The sequence below is a fragment of the Peromyscus californicus genome, unplaced genomic scaffold, assembly GCF_007827085.1.
Source record: "Peromyscus californicus insignis strain IS unplaced genomic scaffold, ASM782708v3 Scaffold_4__1_contigs__length_199733344, whole genome shotgun sequence".
NCBI classification, from domain to species: domain Eukaryota; kingdom Metazoa; phylum Chordata; class Mammalia; order Rodentia; family Cricetidae; genus Peromyscus; species Peromyscus californicus.
In genome coordinates this window covers 101,066,060-101,084,232 of record NW_026294562.1, presented here as the reverse complement: position 1 = coordinate 101,084,232, position 18,173 = coordinate 101,066,060, and the positions used below count along the sequence as shown (strand labels likewise).

The 18,173-nt window shown below is 40.3% G+C and overlaps 1 pseudogene; it reads right to left on the bottom strand.

Moving 5' to 3' along the window:
* Positions 1 to 6,830, bottom strand: part of LOC128123917 (T-cell ecto-ADP-ribosyltransferase 1-like) — a 28,426-nt pseudogene extending 21,596 nt beyond the window's left edge.
* Positions 6,831 to 18,173: the final 11,343 nt, after the last annotated feature.

Sequence of the window (18,173 nt, the reverse complement as noted above, 5' to 3'; positions counted from 1 at the left end):
CAACCACAGAAGTTAATACACTCACAAAAACACAGGCAATGGATAATCTCACACCACCAAAAAGCAAACACACATACAGACAGACAAATATACACACACCACCATGACCACCAACACCACCAAAATAACAGGAATTGACAATCATTGGTCATTAATATCCCTCGATATTGATGGACTCAATTCACCATCAGAAGACACAGGCTAACAGAAAGGATACAAAAACAGGATCCAACATTCTGCTGCATACAAGAAACACACCTCAACATCAAAGATAGTCATTACCTCAGAATATAGGGTTAGAAAAAGATTTTCCAATCAAAAGGACCTAAGAAGCAAGCTGGTGTAGCTATCCTAGTATCTAAGAAAATAGACTTCCAACCAAAATTAATCAAGAGAGAAAGAGAAGGGCATTTCATTCATCAAAAGAAAAATACACCAAGATGATGTCTCAGTTTTGAACATCTATTCCCCAAATGGAAAGGCATCCATATTTGTAAAACAAACATTGCTAAAGCTTAAATCACATGTAGAACCCACACACAATAATAATGGGAGACTTTGACACCCCATTCTCACCAACGGACATGTCATCCTGACAGAAACTAAACAGAGAAATAATGGAACTAACAGATGTTATGACTCAAATGGATTTAACAGGTATCTATAGAACATTTCACCCAAACACAAAAGAATGTATCTTCTTCTCAGCACTGCATGGAACCTTCTCCAAAACTGACCATATACACGACCACAAAGCAAGTCTCAACAGACACAAAAAAATTGAAGTAAACTCCTGCATCTTATCAGACCGCCATGGATTAAAGCTGGATTTCAACAACAACAGAAACAACAGAAGGCTTACAAACTCATGGAAGCTGAACAACTCTACTGAGTTACCACTGGTCAAGGAAGAAATGAAGAAAGAAGTTAAAGACTTCCTAGAATTCAGTGAAAATGAATGCACAACTTCCCAAAACTTATGGGATACAATGAAAGTGGTGCTAAGAAGAAAGTTCATAGCACTAAGTGCCTTCATGAGAAATTTGGAGAGATCTCATACTAGCGACTTAACAGCACACCTGAAAGCTCTAGAATAAAAATAAAGAGACACACCTAAGAGGAGTAGACATCAGGAAATAATCAAACTGAGGGCTGAAATCAATAGAATAGAAACAAAGAGAACAATAAAAGAATCAATGAAACAAAGAGTTGGTTCTTCAAGAAAATCAACAAAATAAGTAAGCCCTTCTCCAATCTAATTAAAAAGCATACAGAGAATATCCAAACCAATAAAATATGAAATGAAAAGGGGGACATAACAACAGTCTCTGAGGAAATCCAGAGAATCATTAGGTCATACTTCAAAAGCCTGTACTCCACAAAATTGAAAAATCTAAAAGAAATGGATACATTTCTTGATAGATAGCACTTACCAAAGCTAAATTGAGATCAGATAAATAATTCAAATAGACCTATAACCCCTAAGGAAATAGAAGCCATCATTAAAGTCTCCCAACCAAAAAAAGTCCAGGGCCAGATAGTTTTAACATAGAATTCTACCAGACTTTAAAAAAAAAGAGCTAAAATCAAAACTCTTCAAATTATTTCACAAAATAGAAACAGAAGGAACATTGCCAAATTTTTTCTGTGAGGCCACAGCCACCTTGATACCTAAACCACACCAAGACCCAACAAAGAAAGAGAATTACAGACCAATTTCACTCATGAACATTGATGTAAAAATACACTCAATAAAATACTGGAAAACCAAATCCAATAACACATCAAAAACATCATCCACCATGACCAAGTAGACTTCATCCCAAAGATGCAGGGATGGTTCAACATATGAAAATCTATCAATGTAATATACCTTATAAACAAACTGAAAGAAAAGAAGACACATAATCATTTCATTAGATGCTGAAAAAGCCTTTGACAAAATCCAACACCCCTTCATGATAAAAGTCTGGGAGAGATCAAGGATACAAGGGACATACCTAAACATAATAAAAGCAAAATACAGCAAGTCAATTGCCAACATCAAATTAAATGGAGAGAAACTCAAAGCAATTACACTAAAATCAGAAACGAGAGCAGGTTGTTCACTATCTCCATAACTATTCAATATAGTACTTGAAGTTCTAGCTAGAGCAATAAGACAACTAAAGAAAATCAAAGGGATACAAACTGGAAAGGAAGAAGTCAAAGTATCATTATTCTCAGATGATATATGATAGTATACATAAGTGACCAAAAACAAAATAAAAAAAACTCTACAAGGGGACTTCTACAGCTGATAAGACCTCTAGTCAAATGGCTGAATACAAGGTTAACTCAAATCAGTACCCCTCCTATATACAAATAATAAACAGGCTGAGAAAGAAATCAGAGAACCAACACCTTTTACACTAGTCTAAAATAATATAAAGTATCTTGGTGTAACTCTAACGAAGCAAGTGAAAGACTTGTATGACAAGAACTTCAAGTCTTTGAAGAAAGAAATTGAAGAAGATATCAGAAGATGGAAAGATCTCCAATGCTCATGGATTGGTATGATTAGCATAGAAAAAAATGGTGATCTTACCCAAAGCAATCTACAGATTCAATGCAATCCCCACTAAAATCCCAACACAATTCTTTACAGACCTCAAAAGAACAATACTCAACTTCATATGGAAAAACAAAAAATCCAGGATAGCTAAAAAAAATCCTGTACAATAAAATAATTTCCGGAGGTATCACCACCCCTGATTTCAGGCTCTGCTACAGAGCTATCGTAATAAACACCTCATGGTATTGGCATAAAAACAGACAGGTGTATCAATGGAATTGAGCCAAAGACCCAGATGTAAACCCACACACCTGGTTTTTAATAAAGAAGCCAAAGTTATACAACGGGAAAAAGAAAGCATCTTCAACAAATGGTGCTAGTCTAACTGGATGTCAGCATGTAGAAGAATGCAAACAGAGCCATGTATTGTAGCTAGAGTTTTCCTGCCTGGCCCACAGTCAGGACAAATCTTTGTCACCCGCCAGTCCCACAGCTGCTCAGACCCAACCAAGTAAACACAGAGAATTATATTGCTTACAAACTGTATGGCTGTGGCAGGCTTCTTGCTAACTGTTCTTATGTCTTAAATTAATCCATTTCTATAAATCTATAGCTTGCCACGTGGCTTGTGGCTTACCGGCGTCTTCACATGCTGCTTGTCATGGCGGTGGCTGGCAGTGTCTCCTCCCACCTTCCTGTTCTATCAATTCTCCTCTCTGTTAGTACTGCCTATACTTCCTGCTTGGCCACTGGCCAATCAATGTTTTATTTATTGACCAATCAGAGCATTTGACATACAGACCATCCCACAGCATTTCTCCTTTTCTTTTTTTTTTTTAAAGGAAGATTTTAACTTTTACACATCTCCAAAGCCAGCTTGGTATATTTGGGAATTTGGGCATAGCTTCTCTTACTACTTCCTGCTGGAGGGGGGCGCTGTATCTTATGGGGACACAAAGAAAATTTTAGGATTATAGAGTAGTCCATGAGGGTGTATCGTCTGAGCCAGTTGCCTTGAATCTGATCTGGATGTTGGATTATCTGGGCCATGGTGTCATCGGAGACCTTTCAGGGGGTCTTGGCTGGTCAAACCTGATGTATCTTAATCTGGAACAAATCCATAGTCTCTGGCTTTCTGTGGAAACAAAAGCAGAGCCTCCTTTCCAAAGCAACATATCCTTACATCCAAATTTTGAAGTCAAGGTACCTTTAAAATATACATTTTGGCATAACTCAACAGCTTTTGCAATCAAATGTTTTTCTTCAGTTACGAATATCAAAGAGAACATAATCCAGATTCTCTGTGTGGTAGCCATCTTTATGTGGCTTATTTTTTATATTACCTTGAGCCTATTGCTTTAAACTGCACCATTCTAAGACTGAAACAGTGCTGTGGCTGCTGGCTCTGCCCACTTCAGCTTTCCAACATGGCAGTGGTACGTTTACTGCCAGCTCTGGGAGCCATCAACTCTCAGAAATCGTGGGTCTATGCTTTTATCAAAGCAGCGTGTAGCCTAGAAACCTCTTTTTGTTTTGTACTAACAAGGGCTAAATCCACCATGCAGCTTAATGTGCCACTTGCAGAGGCCTCATTCCTGCCATACTGCAGGTTGAGCGTGCACGCCAGGAACCCGCCATAGTAGATAGTAGCTCAAACACGCAGGCTGCTGCTAACTAAGAGACAACTAGGAACTGTTTTTAGCTTCATTTTAGAATCTTTTTACTCAGGTTTTAGGTGGAAACTCTTGCCAACATGTTGGGCACCATTTGTAGACGTAACCAACCGTCTTATTAAATAAGAAACACAGAACCAATGCAAAGACAAGAGATCAGAGCTAAGAGCCTTTCCCGTCTGCTGCAGCTAGCCTCTTCAGCCAAGAGAGACCTATTTCCTGAGTGTTTGTCTTTATATAGACTTTCTGTTCTACCTTCTCATTGGTTGTACCAACCACATGACTGCCTCAACACTGCCTGTTTGTACAGACCTCCAGATCTTCTATGGTTAGTATTGAAATTAAAGGCATGTGTCTCCAATGCTGACTGTATCCTTGACCACACAGAGATCTACCTAGTTCTGCCTACCAAGTTCTGGGATTAAAGGCGTGCGCCACAAACGCCCCGCTCTGCTATGGCTTGCTAATAGCTCTGACCCCCAGGCAACTTTACTTATTAACATAAAATTAAAATCACATTTCAGTACAAATAAAATATCACCATAATGTATATCACCTTGCACAAAACCTAAGTCTAAATGGATCAAAGACCTCAACATAAATCCAGATACACTGAACATGATAGAAGAGAAAGTGGGAAATAATCTCAAATGCATTGGCACAGGAAACAACTTCCTGAACAGAACACCAATCACACAGGAACTAAGATTGACAGTTAATGAATGAGATGTCATGAAATTGAAAAGTTTCAGTAAATTAAAGGACACTGTCAATAGGGACAAAATGGAAGCCTACAGAATGGGAAAAGATCTTCACCAAACCCACATCCAACAGAGGGATGGCTGATTTCCAAAATATACAAAGAACTCAAGAAACTAGATATCAACAAACCAAATAATTCAGTTAAAAAATAAGGTACAGATCTAAGCAGAGAATTCTCAACAGAAGAATCTCAAATGGCTGAGAAACACTTAAGGAGATATTCAACATCCTTAGCCATCAGGGAAATGCAAATCAAAATGACTCTGAGATTCCATCTTATACCAGTCAGAATGGCTAAGATCAAAAACACAAGTGACAGCTCATGCTGGAGAGGATGTAGAGCAAGGGGAACACTCCTCCATTGCTGGTAGGAGTGCAAATTTGTACAGTCACTTTGGAAATCAGTGTGGTGGTTTCTCAGAAAACTGGAAATCAATCTACCACAAGATCCAGCTACACAACTCTTGGGCATATACCCAAAGGATGCTCAATCATCCCACAAGGACACTTGCTCAACTATGTTCATAGCAGCTTATTTGTAATATCCAGAACCTGGAAACAATCTAGATGTTCCTCAACCAAGGAATGGATAAAGAAAATGTTGTACATTTACACAATGAAGAATTACTCAGCTGTTAAAAATAAAGACACCAGGAAATTTGAAGGCAAATGGGTGGAACTAGAAAAAAAATCATCCTCAGTGAAGTAACCTAAACCGAAAAAGAAACACTCACTCATGAGTGGATATTAGCTGTAAAATAAGGATAACTATGATACAATCTACAGATCCAGAGAGACTAGGTAACAAGGAAGGTTCATGGGGGGGGGATGCCAGGATCTCCCTGGGGAAGGGAAATAGAAGAGATTTTGTGAGTGGACTGAGGGCAGGTGGGGATGGGAACATGAGCAAGAGGTTGTGGAGGCATAAGGGAAGAGTACTGAAAGAGACTACTAGAAAGGGGAGGCATTTCAGGGTCAGGTAAAAATCTGGTGCAAGGGAATCTCCCAGTAATCTACAACCCCAGCTAAGACTCCAAGCAATAGCAGATACATAGCCTGAACTGGCCATCACCTGTGATGAGATTGGTGCCTAGCCCAACTGTCATCAGAGTAGAGCCATCCAGAAACTGATGGAAACAGATGCAGAGACCCACAGCCAAACATTAGGCAGAGTTTGGGGAATCCTGCAGAAGAAGAGGAGAAAGGAGTGTAGGAGCCAGAGAGGTCAAGGACACCACAAGAAAACCCACAGAATCAACTAGCCTGGGCTCATAGGGGCTCACAGAGACTGAACTGACAACCAGGGAGCCAGCATGGGACTGACCTAGACACTCTGCATATATGCTAAGTTGTGTAGCTTAGTCCTCTTGTGGAACTCCTAAGAGTGGGAACAGGGTCGGTCTCCAACTTTTTTTTACTGGCTTTTGGGACCCTACTCCTCATGCTGGGTTGCCTTGCCTAGTTTAATACATGGGGAGGTCCTTAATCTTACTGCAACTTGCTATGCCATGTTTTGTTGATACTCATGAGAGACCTTCCCTTTCCTAAACAGAAACAGAGGAGGACTGGATTGGGGGTAGGAACAGAAGGGAGTTGTGGCGGGGAGAAATCAGGAGGAGAGGAAGGAGGGAGAAAAACTACAGATGGAATGTAAAATAAATAATAAATTTATTTATTTAAAAAATTCATGCTTTCTAACATCTTCCAACTACATAAGGAACCCTGGGAACTGTAATACCACAAAGACATGGGTAGGGGAAAGCAGGGCCAGCAGACCATGGGTTGAGAACCTGCTGGGTTAACAACCAAGTCAGGAGGAACATGTGAACTTTTGATGTCATCTTCATGTTCAAACACAGCTGCAAGGAAATACAAGACAATGAAAGAGGGGTACACATAGTATTGTAACAGTCTGTTGATCATCTCTGGGTTAACAACTGAACCTTTATTTCACATCTGGAAGTCCAGGCTCCTGCTCACACTGCTCCCACAATGGCTTACCAACACTCTGAGAACAGCTCTGCTTGGATGCTTACCAGAGATGAGGCGACTGACATCCTGTCTTCCTAGTAAGGAGGGATGATGGATCAATCCGGGTAACACACAGAGCTATATAGTGTGTAGGTTGCCAGCAAGAAACAGGTCATATTTTAGCAGAAGTGTCAAGGCTCTGATGTTTTGCTTTGCACAGATGCTTATATTCTTCTCCATATTTGATTAGCTTGTGGCACACACTCAGCTAAATACTTCCTCTCTCTCTCTCTCTCTCTCTCTCTCTCTCTCTCTCTCTCTCTCTCTCTCTCTCTCTCTGTTTTTGTTTATTAATACAGGGTTTCTCTGTGTGGCCTTGCTGTCTGGAACTCGCTCTGTAGACCAGGCTGGCCTTGAACTCAGAAATCCACCTGCCTCTGCCTCCTGAGTGCTGCGCCACTATGCCCAGCCTGAATGTCTCTTAATGGTGTCAGTTTTCTATGTTCTATGATTTGGACATGGTTGTCCTCCAATGGACCCCAGTGTGGCCATATGGAGGTAGGGAAACCTTTAAGTATGAGGTCTAGGGGGCTGGAGAGATGGCTCAGAGGTTAAGAGTACTGACTGATCTTCCAGAGGTCCTGAGTTCAATTCCCAGCCACCACATGGTGGCTCACAACCATCTATAATGAGAGCTGGTGCCCTCTTCTGGCCGGCAGGCATATATGCAGGCAGAACACTATACATAATAAATAAATAAAATCTTTAAAAAAAAACAAAAGAGAGATGAGGTCTACTCTGAAATAGTCAACTAGGTCCTGGAGGGCATCACAATCAGAAGAGACCAATTCAGTCCTGTGGGATCCTATTCAGTTCTTGCAAGGGCAAGTCTGGCCCCAGAATCACTTTGGATTCCTCTCTTGTCATGTATTCCCTTCAGTACATGGCAGTGGCTTCTCTGACATTGTGATAGAGAAGATTGTCATTCTGCCCACATGTGTCCATGTACCCACACACAAAAAAAAAGGAAGAAAAGAAAAGAAAGCCAAAAAGGAAGGAAGCAGACTAACACAACCAGCCTTATTAATAGTTGCATCTTTGGAGAATGTGTTGTCTCTCCTTTCCTCACTCACTCCCACTCTCCATCCCTCCTGCTTTATATCTACATTCAATCTCCAAGATCCTACATTAAAATAAAAAAAAATAAGCCTATGACCCCAACACAAAGGCGATCTGGTGTAGGAGGACCTTTAGGTCTGGATTAGACTGGGCCACACAGCAAGAGCACATCTTTTAAAACTCTTTAATTAAAAATGGATTTAAAAAAAAGCAAAGAAGAGGATAGAAGCTAAATATGCATGGAGCTGGAAGGAAAATGGGATTAATTAAGCATATCCCTGTTCTGTCCTGAAAAATCAAGGAAGTACAGAAAGTAAAGAGTCTATATACATAAGAGACTATGTACATGGATGCCAGTTGCTTCCTGCAGGACCTGGGAGGTAAATTGTGTGGTCCTGCATTATATTTTTAAGTCTCTAGAAAGACTGATAGCCTCATGTCTGTCCATCCTTTATCTAGATCTGATCCCATCTCCCTACAGGGGCTATTTCTTGCCCAGAACTGACTTTCTGTCTTTAACTCTTGAATCATAGACCCACCCCCTCCTCCTCCTCCTCCTCCTCCTCCTCCTCCTCCTCTCTCTCTCTCTCTCTCTCTCTCTCTCTCTCTCTCTCTCTCTCTCTCACACACACACACACACACACACACACACACGCTTACACCCACTACAGCCATCAATTTTTTCTCAGGGTCCCCTCAACTTTAGAGGCCTTCCCCTTCAGAGGACAGAGTTCAGAGTTGTCAGGTACCTGAGCAGGTCTTTGGTGGCTGGGTCTCTGGCCTCTTCTAAATACAAGTGTTGCAGAAGACAGTGCTGTGGCCTTTTGTCCTGTGGACAATACATTTTCAGTTTCAGATTAGATATGAAAGGGAAGCCAGAGAGTTTATGAACTACTCAAATTAGATAAATTGTATTTTTTACTATACCTTTTCTGTTCTCCATCTCTTTTTTGTTTTGAGGTTTTGACTTTTGCTTTTGTACAAGACAAGGTCCCATTAGCCCAGATTGGCCTCTTCATGGCTATGTAGCTGAGGATAACCTGGACTCCTGATTCTCTTGCCACAAAACTAGATTTATTTGTGCAAAAATAGAACCCAGGACCTGGTGCTGCTCAGCAATCACTCTACCAACCAAACTGCATCCCCATCCTGCATCTTTTCCTTTGTCTGTACCAAAATGTATTGGTGAAATTATTAAGGTCACTCCACGTAGTTAAAAGGAGATTTATTTAATGGCGTAACTTACAAATTAAGGGATAGGTAGGTCGCGGGGTCTGGGGAAGGTGTATCACAGTCCAGCGGTGTTCTCTGGAGCCCTGCTTGGTCCACCTCCACTATCCAGGGTCCCGGAACCGACCACGCACCCGCTGATCCAGCTCTCGGGTCCCCAGGCGCCTCCCTTGGCCCCGCCTTGTAGGCGTGACAGTTGCCGAAGTCTCAATGGGGGTTGGAACTTCCAGAACAAAGCTGGAATGGCTACCCACTACATCTCCCCCTTTTTGTCTAAATAAGAAAGTTCTAACCTAATACAAGACTATATACAAAGGAATGGTTATCAAATATTATCCAAGAATAATGAGGGATAATGACCTAGAAAAGATGGAACTACAACCAATGCAAACAATATCAAGCAAGAAACACATACTAAAATCCAGAGAAGTATAGAGCATAGGTAAATGGCATGTTACAAAGATCATTCCAAAAGGTATCCTATCCTAAAGAACCTGAATCTAATACTTAATATGTTCTATCTACTAAGTTGTAACTATAACTGCTAGTCTTCAATCCCATCAAAGACCTGAGAAGGAATATAATGGTACCTGAGAAATGGTAGATGGATGCAAGCAACTTTTGGGAATCTTGCGAGAGTAGACTGAGACAGCTGGCAGCCTGGTCAGTCACCTAATGTTTCTCAGCATTGTTGGTGCATTCAAATTGGCTACAGGCCTAAAGTATCTGATAGACCATTTTCAGAAGCAGGAATTCCGAAAGACCATCTTACCCTGTCTTGGCAGAGTACAGTGGTCGCTTTCCTTGTGTTCCGCTTGTCCAGAAAGGACAGCATTGCATTTGTACTGTCAGCCATCGAGGCAAGGGCAGTTCTTTGCCCAGTAGGCCATTTGGTGCCAAGAAGACAAACTTCCAAATGGAAATGTCTTAGAAGCCCAACATTCTCTTGGGATCAAATTGGTGCAGCCAGGAGCAATTGTGTCTCACATCAACAGAATTCTAAGTTATTTAAATGCCACATTCTCTAGGTCTATGAAGTGTTTGAAGATTACCTGTCCATCTGACCTATGTATCTGTAAATCTGGATAACCTAACTAACGTAACTATAGAGATGACAAGCATAGGTGACTATAAATCTATAAGTCTTGTCTACCGAAATAACCTAAGGACTAAGGCTTCATGTAAACAAGGTAAACAGTCTGTAAGCAAGTGTATGGTAAAGAACGATGACTTCAAAATTGTGACAATACACAAGATGTTATAACAGAGGTAGGAGTATATAGTGCGATATGCAATATGACAATAATCTTAAATATATATCAATATACCAAATATCCTAAACAGAAGTAGAACATACATAGAGTATGACAGATATAAATTTACATTTGTATCAATATACAAATATTTCAAATAAGAGTAGAAATATATGTACAGTATAACAAATATAGTTCTGTATTTGTATCAATATACAAATTATCTTAAACAGGAATATAAAAATAGTTTACATTTGTATCAACATATAAGAATCCATAACAGTGCAAATTACAGTGTAAATTATTTAAGGCTGCTATTTTACTAAATTTGTTTACTAGTATACACAATAATCTACCATAATATCTTATACCTATCCATTCCATTTCTTCTTTTCCTTTTTTTTTAGAATACTGAGTTTAATATTTCCTTCCACCCCCAACCCTATAACCATCATCCATAACCTTGAGAATTATGAAACCTAAGGGAGAAGGGGCGTCGTTTTCTTAGAATTGCTTCCTGCTGTTTAGGGGGTGATGTTATCTCTGTTGGGTACTGTGAGAAAGCTCAGATAGTTAAATCTCAGTTAGACTAACTGTAGGTTCTGCAGCAAGTCTTAGAGTAATGGGTAAGATTGTCTGAAATTCTTGTAAGGAGTGTAGTATGATGATGATTACCATGGCATCATTCTGGATTGGGTAGAGTTGTTGTTGGGGCCCCATCTTCCTTCTGGAGACTTCTGAGATTGCTATTAGAAAAATTTATTTGTTATCAAAATGGAAGATGTGGATTTAAAGAAGACATAGCATGTAAGAAAGGATTCTGAGAAATCAAGAGTAAGCATGAGCCGGGCGGTGGTGGCGCACGCCTTTAATCCCAGCACTCGGGAGGCAGAGCCAGGCGGATCTCTGTGAGTTCGAGGCCAGCCTGGGCTACCAAGTGAGTCCCAGGACAGGCGCAAAGCTACACAGAGAAACCCTGTCTCGAAAAACCAAAAAAAAAAAAAAAAAAAAAAAAAAAAGAGTAAGCATGGAAAGAATTAGAATCTAGAAGACAATGGTCCCTTTTATTGGTTTCCTTCTGTCCCACACCAGAGGGCTCTTCTGATATGGAACTGAAGAATCTCTCAAACTTTTCTTTTAGCAATGTGCTTGGGTTTAGAGAAGGAGTGAGCCAATTTCATCTCCAAAGCCAGCTTGGCTTATAATTGAATTGGAACCACAACTTTTCTAGATTGATAGAGAGATAGACGTTAGACAGTGAGATTTTACCGTGTGTAGATTGGTACCAATAGATTCTTTGTTTCTGCTGTAAACATCTGGATATCCAAGGCCTTATGATTTTTGGAAGATGGGTATTTCCATTATCCTGGAAAGAAAAAAACAGAACCCTACCCCAACCTTGATTGTTAAATTTTTCTTACAACTTGTAGAGATGTCACATTGGTGGATGATCTTTTACTTCACCTCATCAAGGGGTTTTTCCTGTTCAAATCGAATTTTTATTAATTTTGTTGGTATCCATAGCTTCTCTTCTCCTGCAGAAACAAAGGCAAAACCCCTTCCCCAACGTAGAACATATCCAGGTTTCCATTCTGAGGTCAGCACATCCTTGAAATAAACCGGTTGGTTTAGCTCAGGAGTTTTGTCTGTCGTCCAATGTCTCTCCGCAGCTGTTGTTCCTTTCTCATCAGCATTGAGAAAATTCAAGGTTAATAAAGCACTATGCAATCTATTTCTAGGAGTCATTGTTACCTGTTGCTGTTTATTTAGCATATCCTTTAAAGTTCGATTGGATCTTTCTATGACTGCTTGGCCTGTGGGATTGTGTGGTATACCTGTAACATGCTTTATATTGTAATAAGCAAAGAATTGTCTCATTTTATTGGAGACATATGCTGGGGCATTATCTGTCTTAATTTGTACAGGTATTCCCATGATGGCCATAACTTCTAATAGGTGTGTAATCACAGAATCAGCCTTTTCAGAACTCATAGGAGTTGCCCATTGAAATCCTGAATAGGTGTCAATGGTATGATGTACATACTTTAATCTTCCAAATTCTGCAAAATGAAACACATCCATCTGCCAAATTTCATTTCTTTGTATACCTTTTGGATTGCTCCCTGCAGGTAATGGAAGTTGGTTATAGATGGAACAAGTAGGACATTTTTTCGCAATATCCTTAGCCTGTTGCCAAGTGATGGAGAAATCCTTCTTCAAACCTTTGCTATTTACATGGTATTTCTTATGAAATTCTGAAGCTTCTAGCACATTACCTATTAGTAACTGATCAATCTCATCATTACCTTGTGCTAGAGGTCCTGGCAGACCTGTATGGGATCTGATATGTGTTATATATATAGGATGTTCCCTTTTTCTGATGATTTCCTGCAATTGTATGAATAATGAAGTTAATTCTGTATTATCAGGAATAAATTCAGCAGTTTCAATATGTAAAACAACTCTCTATGCATATTGAGAGTCAGTGACTACATTGAGGGGTTCTGTGAAGTCCATCAGTACTATAAGAATGGCATACAGTTCTGCCTTTTGTACAGAGCTGTATGGATTTTGTACCACTTTACTTAAGTCTCCTGATTTATATCCTGCTTTCCCTGATTTATTTGCATCAGTATAGAATGTGAGGACTCCAGAAATTGGCTTTTGTCGTACAATGTGAGGAAGGACCCATTCGGTCTTCTTTATGAATTCTATTCTCTTGCTTTTGGGATAGTGGTTGTTAATCTCTCCCAAAAAGTTACTGCAGGCTCTCTGCCAGTATTCATTATCTTTCCATAGTGATGAAATTTATTCATTAGTTAAAGGTACTACAATTTCTGCTGGGTCCATTCCTGTCAACTGGCAAAGTCTTAGTTTACCTTTTTGAATCAAATCAGAGATCTTTTCTATATAAGTCTTTAATTTCTTATTTGGTTTACGTGGTAGGAATATCCATTCCAATATAATATCTTCCCTCTGCATCAAAATACCTGTTGGGGAATGTCTGGAGGGGAATATGGCAAGAATGCGTTTAAGTTCTGGATCCACACGATCCACATGTGCTTCTCGAATTGTCTTTTCTACTAGAGCCAATTCCTTCTCAGCTTCGGCTGATAATTCTCTTGGACTATTTAATTCTTTGCCCCCTTCTATAGTATTAGCCAAATTTTGTAGTCCATCTTTGAGTATTCCCATGATACCCAGTAAGTTGGAAATGCTTCCTAATAACTTTTGAAAATCATTAAGAATCTTCAATCGATCTCTCCTTAGCTGTACCTTTTGGGGTCTAATTTTTTGTAGCTCTATCTTATATCCTAAGTAGTTAATAGAATCTCCTCTTTGTATTTTTTCAGGAGCAATTTGCAGTCCCCAGTGAGGTAAAACTTTCTTTACTTCTTCAAACATGCTTTCTAATGTATCTAACTTTGGATCAGCTAATAGGATATCATCCATATAGTGATAAATTATGGATTGTGGAAACTTTACACGAATTATCTCCAATGATTTCTGCACAAAGTATTGGCACAAAGTAGGGCTGTTTAACATTCCCTGTGGGAGGACCTTCCATTGATATCTCTTGACTGGCTGAGAATTGTTATAATTAGGTACTGTGAAGGCAAATTTTTCTCTATCATTTTCTTGTAAGGGTATGATAAAGAAACAGTCTTTTAAGTCAATAACTATTATAGGCAATTCTTTAGGCAGCAGAGAGGGCAAGGGCATTCCAGTCTGTAGGGAGCCCATTGAATGAATTACTTTATTAATAGCTCTCAGAGCTGTCAGCATTCTCCAATTACCAGACTTTTTTTTTAAATAACAAATACAGGAGAATTCCAAGGGCTGGTAGATTCTTCAATGTGTTGAGCATTTAACTGCTCTTGAACCAGCTGTTCTAAAGCTTGTAGCTTGTCTTTTGTCAAAGGCCATTGTCCAACCCAGACAGGTTTATTAGTTAGCCATTTTAAAGGTAAGGCAGTTGGTACTTCTGAGAGTTCAACAGCAGTTGTGCTCTGTTTGTGAACAGCCTGAATGGTTGGTGCCTGATTTTTATAGCATGTGATGATATTATTCCTAGAAACATGCATTTGTCTGTATTCTTTTTCTGAAAGTGTAGGAATTTTAATCTGGGTATTCCACTGTTGTAACAGATCTCGGCCCCAAAGATTTACTGCTACATTTGCTACATATGGCTTCAGCCTTCCTCTCTGTCATTCTGGCCCTATGCATTCAACCCATCTCGAACTCTGTTTTATCTGAGATAGGGTGCCAATCCCTAAAAGTTGGACATCTACCTCTTGAAGAGGCCAATTTGGATGCCATGATTTTGGTGTAATTATAGTCACATCTGCACCTGTGTCTACCAGTCCCTCCATAACCAGGCCATTAATTCGAATTCTAAGCTTTGGTCTTTGATCATTTATGGAAGTCTGCCAAAATATTTGCTTTATAGTGTTCTTTGTAAACTGTGATCCATCCATCAGAGCTGTTTTATCATCCATTGCAGTATCGGTTTTTACATTAGGCATTGGTTTATTCAGTTGTCTTGGAGAGGAATTTCTTCCACAGTGGCTGGGAATGTTCGTACTACATTTGATTTGGGGGCCTGAAAGAGGCTCCCTGAGGCGTTTCCCACCAGTAAAGGGTTACCTCGTATATCTATTTTTGATCTGCACTCACTGGTCCAATGTCGGCCTTTGCCACACCTTCTACATAATCCGGGAGGTGGTTGGGGTCTCCTGTTTAGGCTATTCCTAAAAGGAGTATTACTCCTAGGAGTACCCCACGTACAGTTTTTACTTATATGACCTGGTGTACCACATTTAAAACATTTGGTAACATGGGGCCTTCTTTCACCTCTGGGATTTGTCTCTCCTATCCAAGCCTCATTACTGTAGTTGCAAGACTCAACACCATTAGTATACTGAATCCATTCTTCCAAAGGAGCTGATCTGATCTTTAATGGTGTAAGTATTCTTCTGCATTCTGCATTAGCATTGTCGAACGCCAAGGACCCAGTTAATACTTTTCTTAATTCTTTATCTGATACAGCTCTTGTTATAGCTGTGTTCAGTCTTTGTAAAAAATCAGTGAAGGGTTCGTGCAGTCCCTGAAATATCTTTGTGTATACCTCAGTTGGTTTTCCAGGTTCTGGAATTTTTTCCCAAGCATTTAGAGCTGCTGTACGGCATAGGGATATTGTATGTTCATCATAAATGGCTTGTACATTCCTGTCAGCGAAACATCCCTCACCAAGTATTTGATCTTGGGAGATCACAAAACCTCTGAGTTTACCTTGTTGTTCTAAATTTTTTGCCTCTTCTCTCAACCAGCTTTTCCACTGTAGCTGCTGACTATATTCTAGAACAGCTGAAATTAACTGATGCCAGTCATCTGGGATGATTCTATGTGAGGTAGACCACGAATTTAACAATTGTTTTACATATGTGGAGTGTATCCCATACGTAACTACTGCTTCCTTTATATTTTTAAAGTCCCTTGTTGAAATTGGTTGTAATGTATATGTATTATATGGCTCAGGGTGTGTGTCATCCGCTGGCTTCTCATGGATGATAACAGGATAAGCCATTGTGTGAGAGCCATTTGGAGATGTTACAACCTCTATGGTCTTGCCCTTCTGCTTATTAGGTCCCTTGTCATGTTTACTGAGAGTTTCTTCTAAGGCCTGCAAACGAGCACCTAAGGTCTGTTCTATGGAGTGAACCTCCTCTCTGGCAAGGGACTCTAGATTTCTCATGGAATCATAGAAGTTTTTATGTTCCTCAGAAACACATGATTCCATGGACCTTATCTTATCAATTAATGATAATCTTTCCTCCTTATATAGTGTCTGGAGAGTTAGTGTTCTGTCCATTAAATATTCACATTTATTATCAATAAGATCAATTTTTGGTACAAGCCTGTTTTGTAAATCCTGATCAGCAGATTCCAGAGAAAGAATCTTTTTCTCTAAGGTCTCATTGCTAACCTTTAAAGCAGATTCCAGAGATAGAATCTTTTTCTGTAAGCCTTCATTGTTAGTTTTGAAAGCCTGTAAATCCTGGTTAGCAGATTCCAGAGAAAGAATCTTTTTCTGTAAGGTCTCATTGCTATCTGTTAAAGCAGATTCCAGAGATAGAATCTTTTCCTGTAAGCCCTCATTGTTAGTTTTGAAAGCCTGTAAATCCTGGTTAGCAGATTCCAGAGAAAGAATCTTTTTCTGTAAGCCTTCATTGTTAGTTTTGAAAGCCTGTAAATCCTGGTTAGCAGATTCCAGAGAAAGAATCTTTTTCTGTAAGCCTTCATTGTTAGTTTTGAAAGCCTGTAAATCCTGGTTAGCAGATTCCAGAGAGAGAATCTTTTTCTGTAAGCCTTCATTGCTCTCGCTTAAAGCCTGTATCAGTCCCAATAATGACTCATCTTTGTTCTTGTTATTAAACCAGTGTTTGAACACTGTGTGGATTATTACAATGAATGCCAAAATGGTACAGGCCAGATATGCCTTAGGAAGGTTGTATATTTCCAGGAAGATGTCATTCATCATACAGGCAAAAAGGTTTTCAAATTCTTGTGAGGTAATGTTGTCAGCCATATTACAAGAATTACTCAAAATTTGTTAGTCAATTTTAAGGTGTAAAATTATCAGGTACTTTTACTTACCTTTCGTGGTTTTGGGGGGTGTAGTAGCACTTTTCAGCCAGCAGGTGGCGTTGGTACAGCTCCAAAGCAGGGCCTGCTGGTGATCTTGGCTGACTGCAGCTCGCTGGAGTCAAGATGGCAGGAGCCGGAGCAGGCGCCGGCACTCAGGAAGCCGGGGAGTGCCTCTTTCGCTGGTCTCGGGGCTAAGCTAGGGAGCTGAGACCAGACTAGCTGCTCCCTTTTTCGGGAATGGAACCGTGTAGGTGTTCCCTGGTTATATGGAACTTTGCAGGCGGGTTTAGGTACCCGCTAGCCGGGGAGGAGGCTGAGGGTGGGAGCCACCCAGGCCTTTGGAATTTGCCCCATGTTGGGCACCAGATATGGGTGAAATTATTAAGGTCACTCCACATAGTTAAAAGGAGATTTATTTAATGGCGTAACTTACAAATTAAGGGATAGGTAGGTCGCGGGGTCTGGGGAAGGTGTATCACAGTCCAGCGGTGTTCTCTGGAGCCCTGCTTGGTCCACCTCCACTATCCAGGGTCCCGGAACCGACCGCGCACCCGCCGATCCAGCTCTCGGGTCCCCAGGTGCCTCCCTTGGGCCCGCCTTGTAGGTGTGACAGTTGCCGAAGTCTCAATGGGGGTTGGAACTTGCAGAACAAAGCTGGAATGGCTACCCACTACAAAAATGAGTCAGGACTTTTCTGTTATTCCCCACAGGACTGATTGGTGGTGGTGGTGGTGGTGGTGGTGTGTGTGTGTGTGTTTGTTTTGTAGACAATGCAGAAAGAAGTTTGTTGACATTTGCCCTTACACTACTTTTACAAATTACCAGAAAGGCTGTTGTGGTGGTTCACATCTTTAATCCCAGCACTTGGGAGGCTGAGCCAGAAAGATATCTGTGAATTTGAGACCAACTAGGTCTACAATAGTGAGACCCTGTCAACAAAACAAAACTACCACCAAATCACCT